Below are 18,477 nucleotides of genomic sequence, written 5' to 3'. Positions count from 1 at the left end.
TTTATTTTATACCAATTATTATTTTTAAGGACCCATATTTGAGTGATCGTTGCCTGGATTCATAGATTTATGTTATCCTAAATTTCATGTTTCACATTTTGCAGAACAAAAAAAGCCATAAATCAAGGCAAGTTTAAAATAATTTGGATACATCAGAGAGGATGTTAAAGTGATAAAATGAACTTTTTTATAGGCCTCAGAGGTTATCTCTAAAAGTTAGAAATTTGATTATATCACATCTGGAATATAATGTATTAAGATGTTATTTCTTCCCCCTTCTCCACACATGCCCCTCCCCAAGTCCACTAATAGGGGAGGTCTTCTTTTCCTTCCTTCTGATCCTAGTCTATCAGATCTCATCAGGAGTGGCAGCATTGTCATCTTCTGTGGCCTGGTAAGGCTGCTCCCTCCTCAGGGGGAGGTGATCAAAGAGCAGGCCACTCAGTTCATGTCAGAGACAGTCTCTGTTCCTATTACAATGGAACCCACTTGGACACTGAACTATCATGGGCATCATCTGTGCAGGGGTTTAGTTTATCTCCATCAATGGTCTTTGGTTGGAGTATCAGTCTCAGAAAAGACCCCTATGTCCATATTTTCTGATTCTCTTGCTCTCCTTGTGGAGCTCCTGTCCTCTCCAGGTCTTATTATTTCCTACTTCTTTCATGAAATTCCCTGCACTCTGCCCAAAGGTTGGCCATAAGTCTCAGCATCTGCTTTGATACCTTGCAGGGTAGAGCCTTACAGAGGAGGTTGGGACTGGGAGGGGAGGAGGGAGGGCGCTATGGTGAGATACAAAGTGAAAAAAAAACTTCACCTTAGAAGGAAGAAATAGATTTACGTACAGAAGTCATTGGATCATCTTGTAATTCATAATTATTACCTGTGATATCTTATTTATACTTTATACATCAATTATGACTAAAGCAAAATACCAACAAAAAAAGCAGTTTAAATCAGAACCTTTTAACTTAATTTACATTTCAAACATTTCTACCCAAGTTTTCTGATAAGGTTAAAATGAGTAAGAAAATGTAGAAGGAATGATGTATATGTAGGATACATACAATCATATTAGCATAGTGGAAGCACCACAAAAAAGACATGAATTACACATGAAATCAAGATGTTTGCCGTGAATGTACGAATCCAATCGTATCGAAGACCCAAAATAAGCAAAAGAATGTTAAAAAAAACCTTTTCACTGAAGCTTAGAAACAAAGAACGTACTCCCTTTCTAATCTCATGAGAACTGGCAAATGATGTTAACCCTAACCAAGTTAGTTTTACATTTTGAAAAACATGTGATAATTAATCCTAAGCCCATGTTTTTCAGATAATCATGAGATTTTTATGTAGACATGAAAATTGCTATAAGTTAAGAAGCATTGAATTATATAAACTGAAAGTTCTCTACTTTAATAGCTTAAATAATATATGTATATTTCAGAAAATTAGGTGTTCACAATGTACACTAATCTGCTTATTCGTTGTTGGAGCTCAGTTATTTCAGAAAAAAACAAACAAGTTGTTTACAACTCTTATCCCTGTCTTCCAGGGTTAGTTGCACTGCAGATGACTTGACGGCTTCATCATGTGCGAGCAATAAAGTCCAAGATAGGAATGCATGACTTTTATCCTGTGTGTCGTGTTTTAACACCCAGAAAATCCTTCTCCGCTTGTCCTTCTAGTTACTACCTCCCAGAATTCACATACAGCCAAAATTTTTCTTCATTAATTTCTTATTTGTCAGCATAGGCAAGACAACCTAAAAAGATGGAAGCTACCAAGACTGATTGAAACTCTTTACTATATAATTTAAGGCTAAAATAGACCTTTGTAGCACGTATTCAAATAGATGAACTATTTGAATGAAATTGAGTTTAGAAAGTGTGATGGTTAATGGTAATTGTCAACTCAACAGAATCTAGAGTCACCTGGGAGATGGTTGCTAGGCATGGCCTTGACTGAAATGGTAAGCCCTGCTCAGTGTGGGTGGCGCCATTCCCTAGCCCGGATGCCAGATTGCATTAATGGAGAAAGGAGCTAAGTGTGGCCATCTGTCTCTGTCTCCTAATTGTAGGTGTGATATGACGAGTAGCTTCAAAGTCTGCTACCTTGGCTTCCTTGACAAGACAGACTGTACCCTTGAAGTATGCACTGAAATAAGTCTTTTCTTTCTCTGTTAATTGCCATTGTAAAGGTAAATATCACCTCTACAGAAAAGAAACTGGAGGATGAATCAATACATACATTTTACCAACATTTCGTGAGAATACATCATGGCCCAAATTATTATTTTTTCATTATCCTTTCAATATTTCAATCTTACATTTTACTTCACTAACCTGTGAAATATCTGACCTAGTTTTTATTTATGTGCACATAGTAGGGCACATTTGCAGCATGTGTGCAGCTGCCCTAATGCCGCGAGACCACAGTGGAGCTGCTGGGGCTGGAGTTGTGGAGCTGAACTTGGGTTCTCGGGAAGAGATGCAGCTACTCTTAGCTGTGGAGCCACCCACCATCCCTTGAGGCATCTTTTGAAATTCCTTTTATAGTTTATCTCTTGATTGGTTATATTTTCTAATTTTTTCTCTCATTTTAACAGTAAAATTACTGACCCCAGAAAAAACTAATAGAGGAAACAAAAGGAGACGTTATTAGTTAAGTACAGCCCAATCATTGTGGAACATATGTATACTTCAAACGTGTGTCCATGGATTCAACAAATAATTTAAGGCTGCTACATGAAAAAATGTGAAAATGTACAATTTTCTTCAAAAGAAAATTATTAACTAGCCTAAACTTGTCTGTTTTGGATAAATACTAAGAGAATTCATGATACATAGAGCTTTTATGACAGAAAGTCAACCCAGAATAGCAATGATACTACAAGAATATTTAATTTATTCAGGCAGAGAGTTAGATACACCCTAAGTTTAATATACACCCTAAAATCTCTTCACATTTTGTATGATATTTTAAACACATATGGAAATCCTAGAAAGCTGAAAAAATAAAATTAGTTATTACTCGAGCCCATTTTTCTGAATTTACTGTGAGATGGAGATAATTCACTGTTCTGCACATGCTGCTGCTTCTGAAAGTTTGCACAATGGTGATTGTAAAGTTGGTGGAAGGAAAAGGAGCTGACAAGCAAACTACACAGTGCACAATTTGTCTAACTCAGCTTCAGGTCAGGAAAGCATCGGAACCTTCAACTAGCTTGGACCTGGCAATATCTACATTTCTAATCTAGGATCACAAAGATTTATGCTAACTGATCCTTTGGTCCTTAAAACATGCCTAAGAAGTCTCTTTAGTAACCTGCTTCATGTAATTAACGAATTCATCAAATGCATTTAAACAGATAACAATCATGATGAAAATGATGATAAACAGCGCTCGCAAACCTTAAAACAGGGAAAGTATGTACAAAGTGCTATTCCATGTAGTTTACATATTTTAATTCATAAATGTAAATAATGCACTATATCGTTTGTAGTGGTGTTGCTATTTACATGTGACTGTTTAACGTGGTGGTTGATTTAACTTAAACTAATGGAAATTTAAAATACAGTGTTTCCGTTGAATTAACAGCATTTCAAGAGGTGCATGTGCTAGAGACATCTATCCTGAACAACAGAGAGAACATTTCCTCATTCCAGTAGGTTTTCTTAAATGACTGTCTTAGATCAATGTTGAAATTGTTTTCCTATAAAGAACTTTGTTATAATGTCTATAAACCTAAAGAGTATTAAAGGTTGTTATTTTCTGTGCATTTTTGACTAAAAGCATCTAATTTCTAGAGAATAATGATGGGTTATAAATAAGACAAAGCATATTTCTCTGAATGAAAACTAGGATGTACATATAATGAGGTGCCTTTTAATAATGCTTTCTTGCCTTAGAAACGTTTCATAGAACTCAAATAGAGCCACATCATCTTTGCCCGTTTCATTGTTTTGTGTTTCAATGGCACCCTGCAAACACTAAAATTATTTGCCTTCTCTTTTCATCTTCTTGAGCTTCAATTGTTTCCCCATGTTTATTACACCATAAACTAAAGATTCAAGTTTGCCTCTAAATAACAACTACTTTTTCCTCCCACATAAGTGCCTCTTACATTTAAAGGAGAAAAACACGATAAACCAAAATGATTGCATTCATAGTAAAATCTTTTACAGTCCATAGCATCAAACTTCATTCTTATTTAAATAAAACTCAGAGAAAATTTATATTGAAATATAAGAGGACTGAGGGATTTTCTTTCCCAAAGGAAATCTTTCTGAAAGAAAGAAAGAAAGAAAGAAAGAAAGAAAGAAAGAAAGAAAGAAAGAAAGAAAGAAGAAAAAAAGAAAAAAGAACTCTTGAAACATATACTTCACTGAAAAACCAATGCCAATTTTTAGCCTTAATACTTTTCTGCTTTTCTCTGTGTCAACTTGCAGAGTTTTGAAGTTCATTGTTAACGTTTCTACAAAACCATGGTGGGGATTAATATCTAGGATGAGGAAAATTGTGATACCTGTTCTTCCTCATTGCTAGTGGAAAGACATCGTTCCTGAAGCCACTTTCTGAAACTTCATAAAATGAAGTTTCTGGCCCATCTTGAAATAAAGAACTAGATAAGCATGGATCATTCAATGTATGCATAAAATAAGTAGTGATAATACCAAAGTAGCTACTTAAATATTCACACAGACACATTCCATTGAGCTCTCTACAGTTAGGTGCTCTGAAAACATGATTTTGTTCTTGGTTTTGTTTTCTTTCCTAGAGTATGGGAGCAGTATAAATGAACTTCCTATTTTTCTGATATTTAAAATATTTGATTACTTAGGTATGGTTCCAGAAATTGTAGAAATAACTTTGTGAGATGTTCAATATATTTGTGGAGAGATTTGTTTCTAAGAAATCATCACAGAACACAGAAGTAATTATCTTATATCAATATAATAAAACCTGGAGTCAATGAAAAGGGGTGTCAGTCTACAAGACTAGGAATAGCATTTTCCCTTTCCAGGTTTTTTTGTTTTCTTTGGCATTTTTAATGTTTTTTTATTTTGTGGTTATGAGCATGTGTTTGCATGTATGTATACTCTGTGCATGGCTGGTACCCAAGGAAACCGGAAGAGAGTGACTGAGCTGGAGTTACAGGCAGGTGAAACACCTGGAATTAGCCCAGGGTCCTCTGGAAGAACACACAGTGCTCCTAGCTGCTGAGCAGTCTCTCCAGCTCCATGCTCTGATTTTTGAGACAGGGTCTCATGCTATAAGTCATGCTGGAATTCTGTGCAGTCCTCCTGCCTCAGCCTCTAGAGCATGCTTGTAAAGGCATGAGATACAGTTCCAGTTTCTTCCCAGTTTTTAAACATTGAACCTATTACTAATCTGAAGCTAGTATCAAAGAAAAGATCTAGCCAATGCATGGGAACCAAGCAGGATAACAGTTTGTTCAACAAATGTTTGTAAAGAAAAGGAAAAAAGTGAGACTGTAAGAGGAGCATGTAAAGTGATGTCTGTAATGGGCCTTTACCCATGTGGGACCCCTATTCTTCCCTAGAGGCTGGTCCTATAATTATTTTCTGTTGTTAACACTAGAGTTTCTTCAACTGCATCAGATAAGCAATTGACAAACTAAGAAACGTACACAAAATGAAATGAATCAATACAACTAAGTAGTAATTTTTTGGAGCGAATAATAATCCATAATGAAATAAGTATCTTGTAAAACGAATTAAAAATATATAATAAACATGAAAGTAAATATAGCAAGGGAAAAATATGTCCAAGTAGCCAATGACAGCAATTGTTATGGTGTAACAATCTCAGGGCAACAAAAACTAACAGATGATGGATATATAAACTAAAAGTATAATAAAAATATCAAAAGTTACAGGAAACAAATTCCCAGAACATATAATTTTTTATAAAGCAAACATAAGAATAGATGAAGACCAAAGCAGTCCTGGAACAAAAAATATTAATATTTAGATAATTCTAAAGATTGAAATAAGGGCTCAAAAATAAATTTTCTAATACATTTAAGATATTTTCAAACTCATACATATATCTATAGAAAAAGAAAATAAAATTATTTCTAACATACTTAATAAAGATAGTTCTAACAAAGGCATTATAAAGAAGGCAAACTTTAAATGACTGTCATTTATAAACAGATGGGAAGCACTAAGCATGCATCATATGATATGACATTATAGACATGTATGTGATAGGTTTGTGTGTGTGTTATAGTGTGGATAGGAAGTGTTATCTTACTTAAGGCAAAGAATGTTCAAAAGTGAGGCATCTATTGGCATAACACCCTTAAGAGGCCAGATCTTATTTGAGCTACAAAACGACCAATGACCAAGTCATTGGAACATGAAGCATTTCTGTTTTCATCAGCTGCACTGGTAAATGTAGGGAACTAGAAGAACTGACTCAGTGAGTACAGTAGAATACCAAATACCTCCTGTAGGATTATGTATTTGAACCCTGGTCTCTGTCTCTACTCAGCACCACCTTGCTGAAAAAAATAAGTTACTTGGAGTGGACTTTGAGAGCTCAGAGATCACCCTGCTTCCAGTATGCTGTCTTTGCCTTCTGCATGTGGTGGGAGAAGGGTGTGATTCTTCAGCTTCTTGCTCTGGTGGCCTGCTGCCATACCTTCCTTGCCATTAGGGACTGCCCATCTGGAACTGTGAGTCAAAATAAATTCTTCCTAACTGGCTTTCGGTCATAGTATTTTGTCATAGCAACAAAAAAGTGAATAAGCTGGAGGTCTGTTACCTTATCCCAAGAACTTCCTGTCTTATTTTTTTGTTTTTATTGTTTTTTTTTTTTCGAATTTGAGTTTTATTTTATTTTTTATTTTTTTCAATGCAGTTTGTTCAGGAACCTTGAACAATCATCTGACCCTGGGGAAGGCCAGCCCACAGCTTAAATAGCCTCTGGGTAGCCAACCCCAGCATTCCACATGGGCAATGCAGATAGGTCCACATACATGGAAGCAAGCCAGAACCTCGGCCTTAGCCAAATGTGGAGTTGTTTGTGACAGAGAGCACTCACCATCGGGAAGGTGGAAGGCAGAAACCAGCTCCATCTTTAAGGCACGGCATTTCGCAGCTCTCTACAGTTCCCCTTTTTTGTTTTAGACACATCAGGCAAGAGTAGAGGTCTGATCTCTGATATTAGAAATAAATTGGGACTTTGTGCCGATGTTCATTTAGGTGTCATCCACCCAAAGAGCTTCAGACCCGTCCGATACCTTTTTCTCAGAGGCGGGACGTGGGGCATCAACCCGCATGCAATCAGACATGCTCTTCTCTGGGTCAAAAGTGGCTGACCCTGAGTGCAGTGCTTAGCCTCGCATCCTGAGCATAACATTTTAGCTTTTTATGGTATCCAACCATGCTTGGGGAGACTGTCCTGCTTCAATGGCTGTAAAGGCCTGAATGATCATGGCTGCATTACACTGTTGTGAGACTCTAATCTTGCATATACACCACAGGCAAACCAAGGAGACCAACACCAGAAGGCCTGCTAATGCTCCCATGCCCGCCCATTCCTTCAGATGATTCATGGCTGCAGCAATCCATGATGATAATCCTGTGGCTAGTCCTGCGTCCACTCTGGTAGAATTTGCCATAACAATGGCCACTCTCAGCTGCTCCATTGTAGTATCGAATTCTCCAGTCCAATTACCTAAAATATAGCTAGACAATTGTTTAGACAGATTTGCAGCACAGGAAAAATTCTCATGTTCTGTGCTAGTGACACAAAGTCCAGCATACTTTCATTGACAGCCAAGTTGAGCAATTTGCCATAGGGTATCAATTTGCTCCTGCACGAGGTCAATCCTCTGATTGAACACCATCAAGCCTCCTTTTAGTTGAGCATTAATTCCTTTTTCTACATCTAAGGCATGAGCTACATTGGCTAAAAGATTATTCAGGGTCTGAGCAGTCTGCACAGTATGACTCATAGCTAATGCCACGGTGGTAGCTCCAACAGCCGCCAATGAGATGGCAGTAACAATGGCGGCTGTAGTTCCAAGATCCTTTTTCTGTCTGAAGAGAGTCATAGCGTGAGGGGCATCAACGGGCACAGGTACCCAGCGAGGCATGTGAGTAACCAGGGCATACCTAAATTCACTAGCATTCCAGATTGGGCAAAAAAAGCAAGTATCATCACCACAATTACTTGGCTCTATCTGGCTAATAATGAATAAAAATGGGGGATATAAACAAACAGGTGTGGGCTTATAGGAAATATTATGAGAAGCCTTAACCCCCTCGTTGGAACATCTTGCATCAGTTCTAGAACTAACAGTAGTGGTGTCCGAGGTCTGAGTAGGTTCAGGAGACCATTGCCCCCAGGGGCAAGATGTGCTCCATGTAAATTGACTAACTCCATGTTTTCCTCCACTTTTGAAAGTCATTTAAGGTTCTTAAATTATTTTTTCTCTTTTTTTAAATTTTTCATCAATTACACTTTATTCATTCTGCATCCCCCATAAGCCCCTCCTTCCTCCCCTCCCAATCCCACCGTCCCTCCTCCCTCTGCATGCATGCCACTCCCCAAGTCCACTGATAGGGGAGGTTCTCCTATCCTTTCTGATCTTAGTCTGTCAGTTCACATCAAAAGTGGCTGCATTGTCCTCTACTATGGCCTGGTAAGGCTGCTCCCCCCCCCAGAGGGAGGTGATCAAAGAGCAGGCCAATCAGATTATGTCAGAGGCAGTCCCTCTTCACATTACTATGTAACCCAATTGGACTCTGAACTGCCCTGGGCTACATCTGTGCAGGGGTTCTGGGTTCTCTCCATGAATAGTCCTTGGTTGGAGTATGAGTCTCTGGGAAGTTCCCTGTTTTCAACTTTTCTTGTTCTGTTGCTCTCCTGTGGAGACCCCGTCCTCTCCAGCTCTTAATATTTCCCAGTTCTTACATAAAATTCCATTCACTCTGCCTGACAGTTGCCCATCAGGCTCAGCATCTGCTTTGATAATCTGTAGGGCAGAGGGTTTCAGAGGCCCTCTGTGGTAGGTTCCTAGGTTGTTTCCTGTTTTCTTCTTCTTCTGATGTCCATCCTCTTTGCCTTTCCGGATGGGGATTGGACATTTTTGTTAGGGTCCTCTCTCTTGCTTAGTTTCTTTAGATGCACAGGTTATAGTGGGTTTGTCCTATGTTGTATGTTTATATGAGTGAGTATATACCATGTGTGTCTTTTTGCTTCTGGGACAACTCACTCAGGATGATCCTTTCCAGATCCCACCATTTACCTGCAAATTTCATGATTTCCTTATTTTTCATTGCTGAGTAATATTCCATTGTGTAGATGTACCACATTTTCTGCATCCATTCTTCAGTTGAGGGGCATCTGGGTTGTTTCCAGCTTCTGGCTATTACAAATAAAGGTGCTACAAACATGGTTGAGCAAATTTCCTTTTTGTGTGCTTGAGCCTCTTTTGGATATATGCCTAGGAGTGGTATGGCTGGATCTTGGGGAAGCACTATTCCTAGTTGTCTGAGAAAACGCCAGATTGATTTCCAGAGTGGTTGTACCAGTTTATATTCCCACCAGCAGTGGAGAAGGGTTCCTCTTTCTCCACAACCTCTCCAGCATGTGTTGTCACTTGAGTTTTTGATCTTGGCCATTCTCATGGGTGTAAGGTGAAATCTCAGGGTTGTTTTGATTTGCATTTCCCTAAGGGCTAGTGAGGTTGAGCATTTCTTTAAGTGCTTCTCTGCCATTCGGTATTCCTCTACAGAGAATTCTCTGTTTAGCTCTGTTCCCCATTTTTTAAGTAGATTACTTGGTTTGCTGCTTTTCAGCTCCTTTAGTTCTTTATATATACTTGATATGACTCCTCTGTCAGATAAAGGGTTGGTGAAGATTCTTTCCCAATCTGTAGGAGGTCGCTTTGTTTTGATGATGGTGTCCTTTGCTTTGCAGAAACTTTTCAGTTTCATGAGGTCCCATTTATTGATTGCTGCTCTTAGAGCCTGTGCTGTTGGAATTCTGTTCAGGAAGTTTTCCCCTGTACCAATGAGTTCTAGGGTATTCCCCACTTTTATTTCAAGCCAATTTAATGTGTCTGGTTTTATGTTGAGGTCTTTGATCCACTTGGACTTCAGTTTTGTGCAGGGTGATAAGTATGGATCTATTTTCATTTTTCTACATGTAGTCATCCAGTTGGACCAGCACCATTTGTTGAAGACATTATCTTTTTTCCATTGTATGGTTTTGGCGTCTTTGTCAAATATCAGGTGTCCATATGTGTGTGGGTTTATTTCTGGGTCCTCTGTTCGGTTCCATTGATCCACCATTCTGTTTCTATGCCAGTACCATGCAGTTTTTAAAATTGTTGCTCTATAGTACAACTTAAGATCAGGGATGGAGATACCTCAGGAAGATCTTTAATTGTAGAGGATTGCTTTAGCAATTCTGGGTTTCTTGTTATTCCATGTGAAGTTGAGAATTTTTCTTTCCAGGTCGGTAAAGAATTGTGTTGGTAATTTGATGGGAATTGCATTGAATCTGTAGATTGCTTTTGGGAATATGGCCATTTTTACTATGTTAATCCTACCAAGCCATGAGCATGGGAGATCTTTCCATCTTCTCATATCTTCTTCGAGTTCTTTCTTCAGATTTGAAATTTTTTTCATACAAGTCTTTTACTTCCTTGGTTGGGGTTACTCTGAGGTACCTTATGTCATTTGTGGCCATTGTGAAGGGTGTTGTTTCCCTAATTTCTTTCTCAGCCCTTTTGTCTTTTGTATACAGGAGGGCTACTGATTTTTTTGAGTTAATTTTGTATCCGGCCACTTTGCTGAAGGTGTTTATCAGCTGTAGGAGTTCCCTGGTAGAGTTTTTGGGGTCACTCACATATACTATCATATCATCTGCAAATAGTGATAATTTGACTTCTTCCTTTCCAATTTGTATCCCCTTGATCTCCTTCAACTGTCTTATTGCTCTAGCAAGCACTTCCAGAACTATGTTGAAGAGATATGGAGAGAGTGGGCAGCCTTGTCTTGTCCCTGATTTCAGTGGGATTGCTTTAAGTTTCTCTCCTCCGTTCAGTTTGATGTTGGCTATAGGTTTGCTGTATATTCACTTTACTATGTTTAGATATGTGCCTTGTATCCCTGATCTCTCCAATACTTTAAACATGAATGGATGTTGGATTTTGTCAAATGCTTTTTCAGCATCTCGGGAGATTATCATGTGGTTTTTTTTCTTTCAGTTTGTTAATATGGTGGATCACATTGATGGATTTCTGTATATTGAACCACCCCTGCATACCTGGGATGAAGCCTACTTGGTCATGGTAGATGATATCTTTGATGTGTTCTTGTATTCGGTTTGCGAGTATTTTGTTGAGTATTTTTGCATCAATGTTCATAAGGGAGATTGGCCTGAAGTTCTCTTTTTTTGGGGGGGTCTTTGTGAGGTTTAGGTACCAAGGTGACTATGGCTTCATAGAATGAGTTTGGTAATGTTACTTCTGTTTCGATTTTGTGGAATAGTTTGAAGAGAACTGCAGTTAGCTCTTTTTTGAATGTTTGGTAGAATTCTGCGCTGAAACCATCAGGTCCTGGGCTTTTTTTTGGATGGGAGACTTTCGATGACTGCTTCTATTTCCTTGGGGGATATAGGACTATTTAATTGATTTACCTGGTCCTGATTTAGCTTTGGTAAGTGGAATCGATCAAGAAAATTGTCCATTTCATTTAAATTTTCAAATTTTGTTGCATATAGACTTTTGAAGTAAGTCCTAATGATTGCTTGGATTTCCTCAGTGTCTGTAGTTATGTCCCCCTTTTCATTTCTGATTTTGTTGATTTGGATGGTGTCTCGCTGCCTTTTAGTTAGCTTGGCTAAGGGTTTGTCTATCTTGTTGATTTTCTCAAAGAACCAGCTCTTGGTTTCATTGATTCTTTGAATCGTTTTATTTGTTTCTAATTGATTGATTTCAGCCCTGAGTTTGATTATTTCCAGCCGTCTGCTCCTTCTTGGTGTGTCTGCTTCTTCTTTTTCTAGGGTTTTTAAGTGAGCCATTAAGTTGTCTGAATGTGCTGTCTCAAATTTCTTCTTGAAGGCACTTAGTGCTATGAAGTTGCCTCTTAGCACTGCTTTCATTGTGTCCCACAAGTTTGGGTATGTTGTGTCTTCATTTTCATTGCCTTCTAGGAAGATTTTAATTTCTTTCTTTATTTCTTCCCTGACCCAGCTGTCTTTTAGTAGCAAGTTGTTCAGTTTCCATGTATGTGTAGGCTTTTTGCTATTTCTGTTCTTACTGAGGTCCAGCTTTATTCCATGGTGATCGGACAGGATACAAGGGATTATTTCAATCTTCTTGCATCTGTTGAGGCTTGCTTTGTGACCAACTATGTGGTCTATTTTGGAGAAGGTTCCATGAGGTACTGAGAAGAAGGTAAATTCTTTTGTGTTTGGATGTAAGGTTCTGTAAATGTCTGTTAGGTCCATTTGATTCATGACCTCTGTTAGAGATACTGTTTCTTTGTTTAATTTCTGATTTGTTGACCTGTCCTTTGTTGAGAGTGGGGTGTTGAAGTCTCCCACTATTAGTGTGTGGGGATCTATGTGTGGTTTAAGTTTTATCAATATTTCTTTCACAAATGTGGGTACCCTTATATTTGGGCATAGATGTTTAGGATTGTGATGTCTTCCTGGTGATATTTTCCTTTGATGAGTATGAAGTGTCCTTCCCCATCTCTTTTGATTAATTTTGGTTGAAAGACTATTTTATCATACATTAGAATGACTACTCCTGCTTGCTTCTTGAGTCCATTTTCTTGAAAAGCCGTCTTCCATCCCTTTACCCTCAGGTAATTTCTATCTTTGTGACTTAGGTGTGTTTCTTATATACAACAGATTGCTGGGTTTTGTTTACACATCCATTCTGTTAGTCTGTGTCTTTTTATTGGAGAATTAAGTCCATTGATATTGAGAGAGATTAATGACCAGTGGCTGTTAGATCCTTTGAATTTGATGTTGGCTGTGGTCATATGGTTGTGTGCTTGGTTGCTTTTTGTTTTACTGTAGTGGGGTTATTTATTTCCTGTGTTTTCTTGAATGTAGATAGCTTTCTTGGGTTGTATTTTCCCTTCCAGTGTCTTCTGTAATGCTGGATTTGTTTGTAGGTATTGTTGAAATTTGTTTTTGTCATTGAATATCTTGTTTTCTCCGTCTATGAGGACTGAGAGTTTTGCAGGGTATAGTAGCCTGGGCTGACATCTGTGTTCTCTTAGGGTCTGCATGATATCCGTCCAGGCCCTTCTGGCTTTCATAGTCTCTGTTGAAAAGTCAGGTGTGATTCTAATGGGTTGCCATTATATGTTACTTGGCCTTTTTCTCTTGCAGCTTTTAGTATTTTTTCTTTGTTCTGTATACTTTCGTTTTTGATTATTATGTGGCAGGAGGATTTTCTTTTCTGGTCTAATTTATTGGGTGTTCTGTAGGCCTCTTGTATTCTTATTGGCCTCTCCTTTAAGTTGGGGAAATTTTCTTCAATGATTTTGTTGAAAATATTTTCTGGGCCTTGATGCAGGGAATCTTCTTTTTCCTCTATTCCTATTATTCTTAGGTTTTGTCTTTTTATGTTGTCTTGAATTTCTTGGACGGTCTGTGTCAGGAATTTTTTAGATTTAACATTTTCTTTGACAGATACATCTATTTCTTCCATTGTATCTTCCACACCTGAGATTCTTTCTTCCATTTTTTGTAGCCTATTGGTTATGCTAACCTCTGTAGTTCCTGCTTTCTTCCCTAAGTTCTTTCTCTCCACAATTTCTTCCATTTGTGTTTTTTTTAATTTTTCCAATTCTGTCTTCAGGTCTTGAGCTATTTTGTTGGTTTCCTTCCCCTGTCTGACTGTGTTTTCATGTTTTTCCGTCAATTCCTTCAGCTGTTTGTTTGAACAATCCACTGTTTCTTTTATTTCATTCAGTGATTTAAGCATTTCCTCTGTAAAGGCCACAGACTGTTTGGCTGCAGCTTCCTGTATTTCTTCATGGATGGCCATAATCTCCTTGTCTTTAATTTCCTCCATTTCTTTACGGATAGCCATGATCTGTTTGTTTTTATCTTCCTCTAATTCTTATTCTAATTCTATTTTATTTGTTTCCTCTGTTATCTTCTTCATGAGCATAGATGTTAGGTCATCTCCTTGAATTTCATTTATGCTGGGGTGTCTAGGGCTATTTGCCCCTGGATAACTGGGTTCTGGAGATGCCATATTGCTCTGGCTTTTGTTAGTTGAACTTTTACATTGTCCTCTACCCATTGGGCTATCTTAGTTGTTTGAATTTAGTTTCTGGTTGTTCCTGGACTCTTGTAGTGGAGAGAATCCCTTTGGCAGGAAGATGGTTTTTCCTGAAGGAAGCCTTCCCAGCTTTTTGGGTATAGTCACTGGATGTCCGGTATTTTTCAGGAGTTGCTACAGCTCACCTCAGGCCTAGAGACCTGGGTAGTAACTGTGGTCCTGATTAGTCGAGAGGGCTCTCCTCTCACTGGGAGAAGTCCTGGAGACCGCTGCCTTCCTTCCGGGTTTCTTGCTGTAAATTTAGTGATCAGCTGCTGTAATCTGTGTGTCCCGTGGTTTGGTCGGTTTTGTTAGGGATAACTGGTTGCCCCTTGGAGCAGTATCTGGGGGTTGATCTCAGTGTTCCCAATCTTTTGTAGGTCTGAGGTTGGGGCTCTGTGCCCCAGAACCCAAGAGGTAATCTGTGGCGTGTGAGTACTGCTCTGGTGTCTTGGGGCGCACAGTTCTGCCTGTAAGGTGTAGTTGATACAGTGAAGGCCTCTGAGCTGGTGGGGCGTGCGCCTGCCTGCTAATCTGTGGGAGCTGACTTTCCAATCACTCTGTGTTCCCTGATTGGGCCCAGATCTGTGATGGCTGGGAGTACTCACCTGTTTGCAATCTGCAGGCTGCTAGACTTTACCTAGGTGACCCCAGCAGCATGGTTTCTTCCTTCCCTGTGGGGTCCTCTCTGGACAGGGGTTCCCAGTCCCTGCTGTACTGGGGCGCGCAGGTTGTCTGTACTGCTGAGCTGAGCGCGCAGCTCTCTGCGTGGCAGGAACTCAGTTGTGTCGGTGGCGGGTACCCGTAGTCCTAGAGACCTCCCGGGGAAAGACTGGGTGACCCGTGATCAGACTGGTAACTTTGCTTCCCCATGAGGTTTTCTTGCGACTGGGACTCCCAGTCTCAGGCACCCTTGTGCCCACGGATCAGCCTGGGAAACTGATTGGGACACGCACGCTTGCGGCTCCAGCTCGGAGACACAAAGCCCACATTACCCGGGATTTCTTCCGGGTTCTGGCTGGGTAGCCGTGAGTGGACCCGACCGATTCCCACACCGTGGGAGCCTCCCCTTACCTGGGAAACATGATAGATATAGTTTCAGGGTCCAGAGTTCAGTCTCCTGGTCTCTGCACGGAGAGTGCTGTCCTGCTTCTCAAAAGCGGTGCTCTCCCGGCGCCGCCATCTTGGCTCCCCTTCCTGTCTTGTTTTTTTCTTCTTCCCAGCTACCACTGTGGCCCTGCTCCTCAACACCCTCTGCATGACACAATCTTAGAGCGACCTCTGTCATCCTCTGACTGTGGGACAGTAAAGTGGCTCAGCATATAAAGGAGCTTGTTGCCCACGACAACTAGACTTCTATCTCATGATACAAGAGGAGGGCTCCAGAAAGCTGTGATATGACTTTTGTATGTGAGCCATGGCAAGGAGAGCTTTCTCTCTCCCTCTCTCATATGCACACACACACAGAGAGAGAGAGAGAGAGAGAGAGAGAGAGAGAGAGAGAGAGAGAAAGGCAGAGATAGAATAAAATAAAATTTAAGTGATGTTATTGATAATAGAAAAAGATTTTAAAACTGGGTAACAGTGAATTTAAAAAACTGTTCAACAAAAGAAACCAGTAGGCTATGGGAGAATAAATTATAGAGAGGGACATTTTATTTGAAACACTTGAAACCAATGATTGACTTATATACAGAATCTGAACACTAAATAACCCAAAGAAAGAATCAATAGAAAAGTTGGTAATGATCATTAAAGTCACAAAAGTAAGGAGCCAATAAATATATGAACAAAATTTCAACCTTTGAAGTTATCAGGAAAATACAAATTAAATTTCCAACTAGGTGACAGTGGATATTAATACATATGTTAATGTATGTCAGATAATGCATACATTTTAAAAACATGTTGACAATACCAAACGCTGGTGTTCTGGACTGGATGTTCATGTATACCCAAAATTAATGTGGGGAAGCTCTAAAACCCAATGAGCAGTGTTTAGAAATGGAGTGTTGTGACGTCATGTCCTCACACAAAATGATATCAAAGAGTCTAATTCCAATCCTCAGAGCATGCAAAAGGAAGAAAAGATGGCGCCACATGCAAGACGAGAGTCTTCAAATAAAACCTACCTTTTTTTTTGATATCTTGATTTTGCAATTTTTCAGGCTCCGAAACACAGTCTCTAAGCATTTTATAATTAATGGTCTGAGTTGACCTAGATATTTATCAAATTCCAAGGATGTCACATATAGGAAATGCTTACAAGACAGACCAAGGAAAAGAAGCAAAGAGGCTGTTCATTCTTTCTGACAGTGAGCATATAGCCCAGCCATCACCTCTTTTAGGAATTACTCATATGTGAATCTGTGGAACCAACCAAACATCTGTCAGCTTCATAGACATTACAAAAATCATTAATGGAATATAATAATGTATGAGGATAAAAATAAATGCAGTGCAGCTACATTTAATAACACTGAACAATCTCATAATAAAAACTTGAGTGAAGAGGGTGGATGCAAAAAATCACAGGTCTGCACACTGGTCAGAGTTAGAGGTTTAGGGAATTTAACAGGAAACTTGAGAGATATATTAACAATGCTCTCTTCTTCCCCCAACTTATGTGTTTTCACACAAATATTATTTTTATAATTTTTAAAGATTTTTTTTCTTTTAAATCAAGAGTCATATGCTGCAAAATTTAACCTTTCAAATGATGGAATTTAGGTCTGGCAAGATGCCTCAGTATGTAAGAGCACCTGCTGAAGAAGCATGTGGAACAGATTTCTGCTATTTAAAATGTTTTCTGCCACCATCTCCCATTTCAATTATAATGCCTGCACTGTGCTAAAAAGTAAACAAAACAAAACATCAGAATACAGCAAAATTAAGTACAATGTTGGCTAAAATTCCCTTTAAAATTGATTTTTAGCAAATCCTAAATTATATACACCAATTCAACTGATCTCAAAAAAATTAATATCTTTCTGCTAATAACTAGCATCATAAGGAAAGATACAAAAGACTGGAAAATGGTTGGGTATTTAAAGGAAATCCCTGGAAGGAAGATGACACAATTTTAAATTCATGGTCGACTCAGTAAATGTGAGGAACCTTCGCAGGTCCTGGTTATTCTGCCTTCTCTTTAATCCTATGTACTTCTTCATCTCCTTTTAATATGTCCACTTCTTCCATGAATGGGTCAAGGGCACAAACTGCTATTTCCCTCAGCTCCAGTTTCCATAGTAAACTACGCAGACTTTGTAGTTTGCAGAAGGCCTCCATTTCACACGACATCTTTCTGCAGCTTCAGATTGATGAATTGGTGTCTCCTATTATGAGAGAACAAATATGACACCAAGGGACCCATCCTAATGAATTGTTTTGATTAAATTTCCTACCCCATCTCTGAGTGCCTTCACACTGGGGCTCAGAGATTTGATATGTACAATGGATGTGCATGAAGCATTCACTCTGTGAAGAAGTTACATGGAAATGCCATTATTTACCTCCCATAGTTTATACATTATATGTGTTAGAGATAAATTTTGAATTGTCTAGACTATTATAAAGGATGCAAACTTAAAATGTTGATACTAAAAATGAATAAAGTGTAATTAATAAAAGTTAAATAAAAAAATTTAAAAAAGAGTACATTTCCATAATGCTCTATCTCTGTAATATATTTCAGTAATATATATCTGTAATATATATCTCTATTTCTGTAATATGATCGACTTAATGAGGTCACTGAAATTCTATCTTTTAAGTTTTATGCTGAAAAGTATTGATTAAAATAAGTAAGCTAGAGTCTGAAACCAAGAATGTTATTGTAATTGTGTTCTTTAAGTACAACCTAGGTTATTCAGAATAGGAATGCTTGAAGTGAGATTCCAAGAGCAGCTTGATAGGATCCATGGATTCCCTAAGTTTATATGCAAACATTTGTGTTCCTGTATATATTTGCATCTTTTCTTACACAAGCCCATCAGTTTCATTCTAATGTCCATAATCCAAAGGGATTAAATATGTCTGACATGGAGACTTGGTGAGTAGATGAACCCAAATCATAACATAGGATGCATATAATGTGCTAGCATTATACCTAATACATGAAATTTGAAATGTAATCAGTT

The sequence above is a fragment of the Meriones unguiculatus genome, chromosome 19 (genome assembly GCF_030254825.1).
Source record: "Meriones unguiculatus strain TT.TT164.6M chromosome 19, Bangor_MerUng_6.1, whole genome shotgun sequence".
In the NCBI taxonomy this organism is placed as follows: Eukaryota; Metazoa; Chordata; class Mammalia; order Rodentia; family Muridae; genus Meriones; species Meriones unguiculatus.
This window is presented reverse-complemented; position numbering follows the sequence as displayed.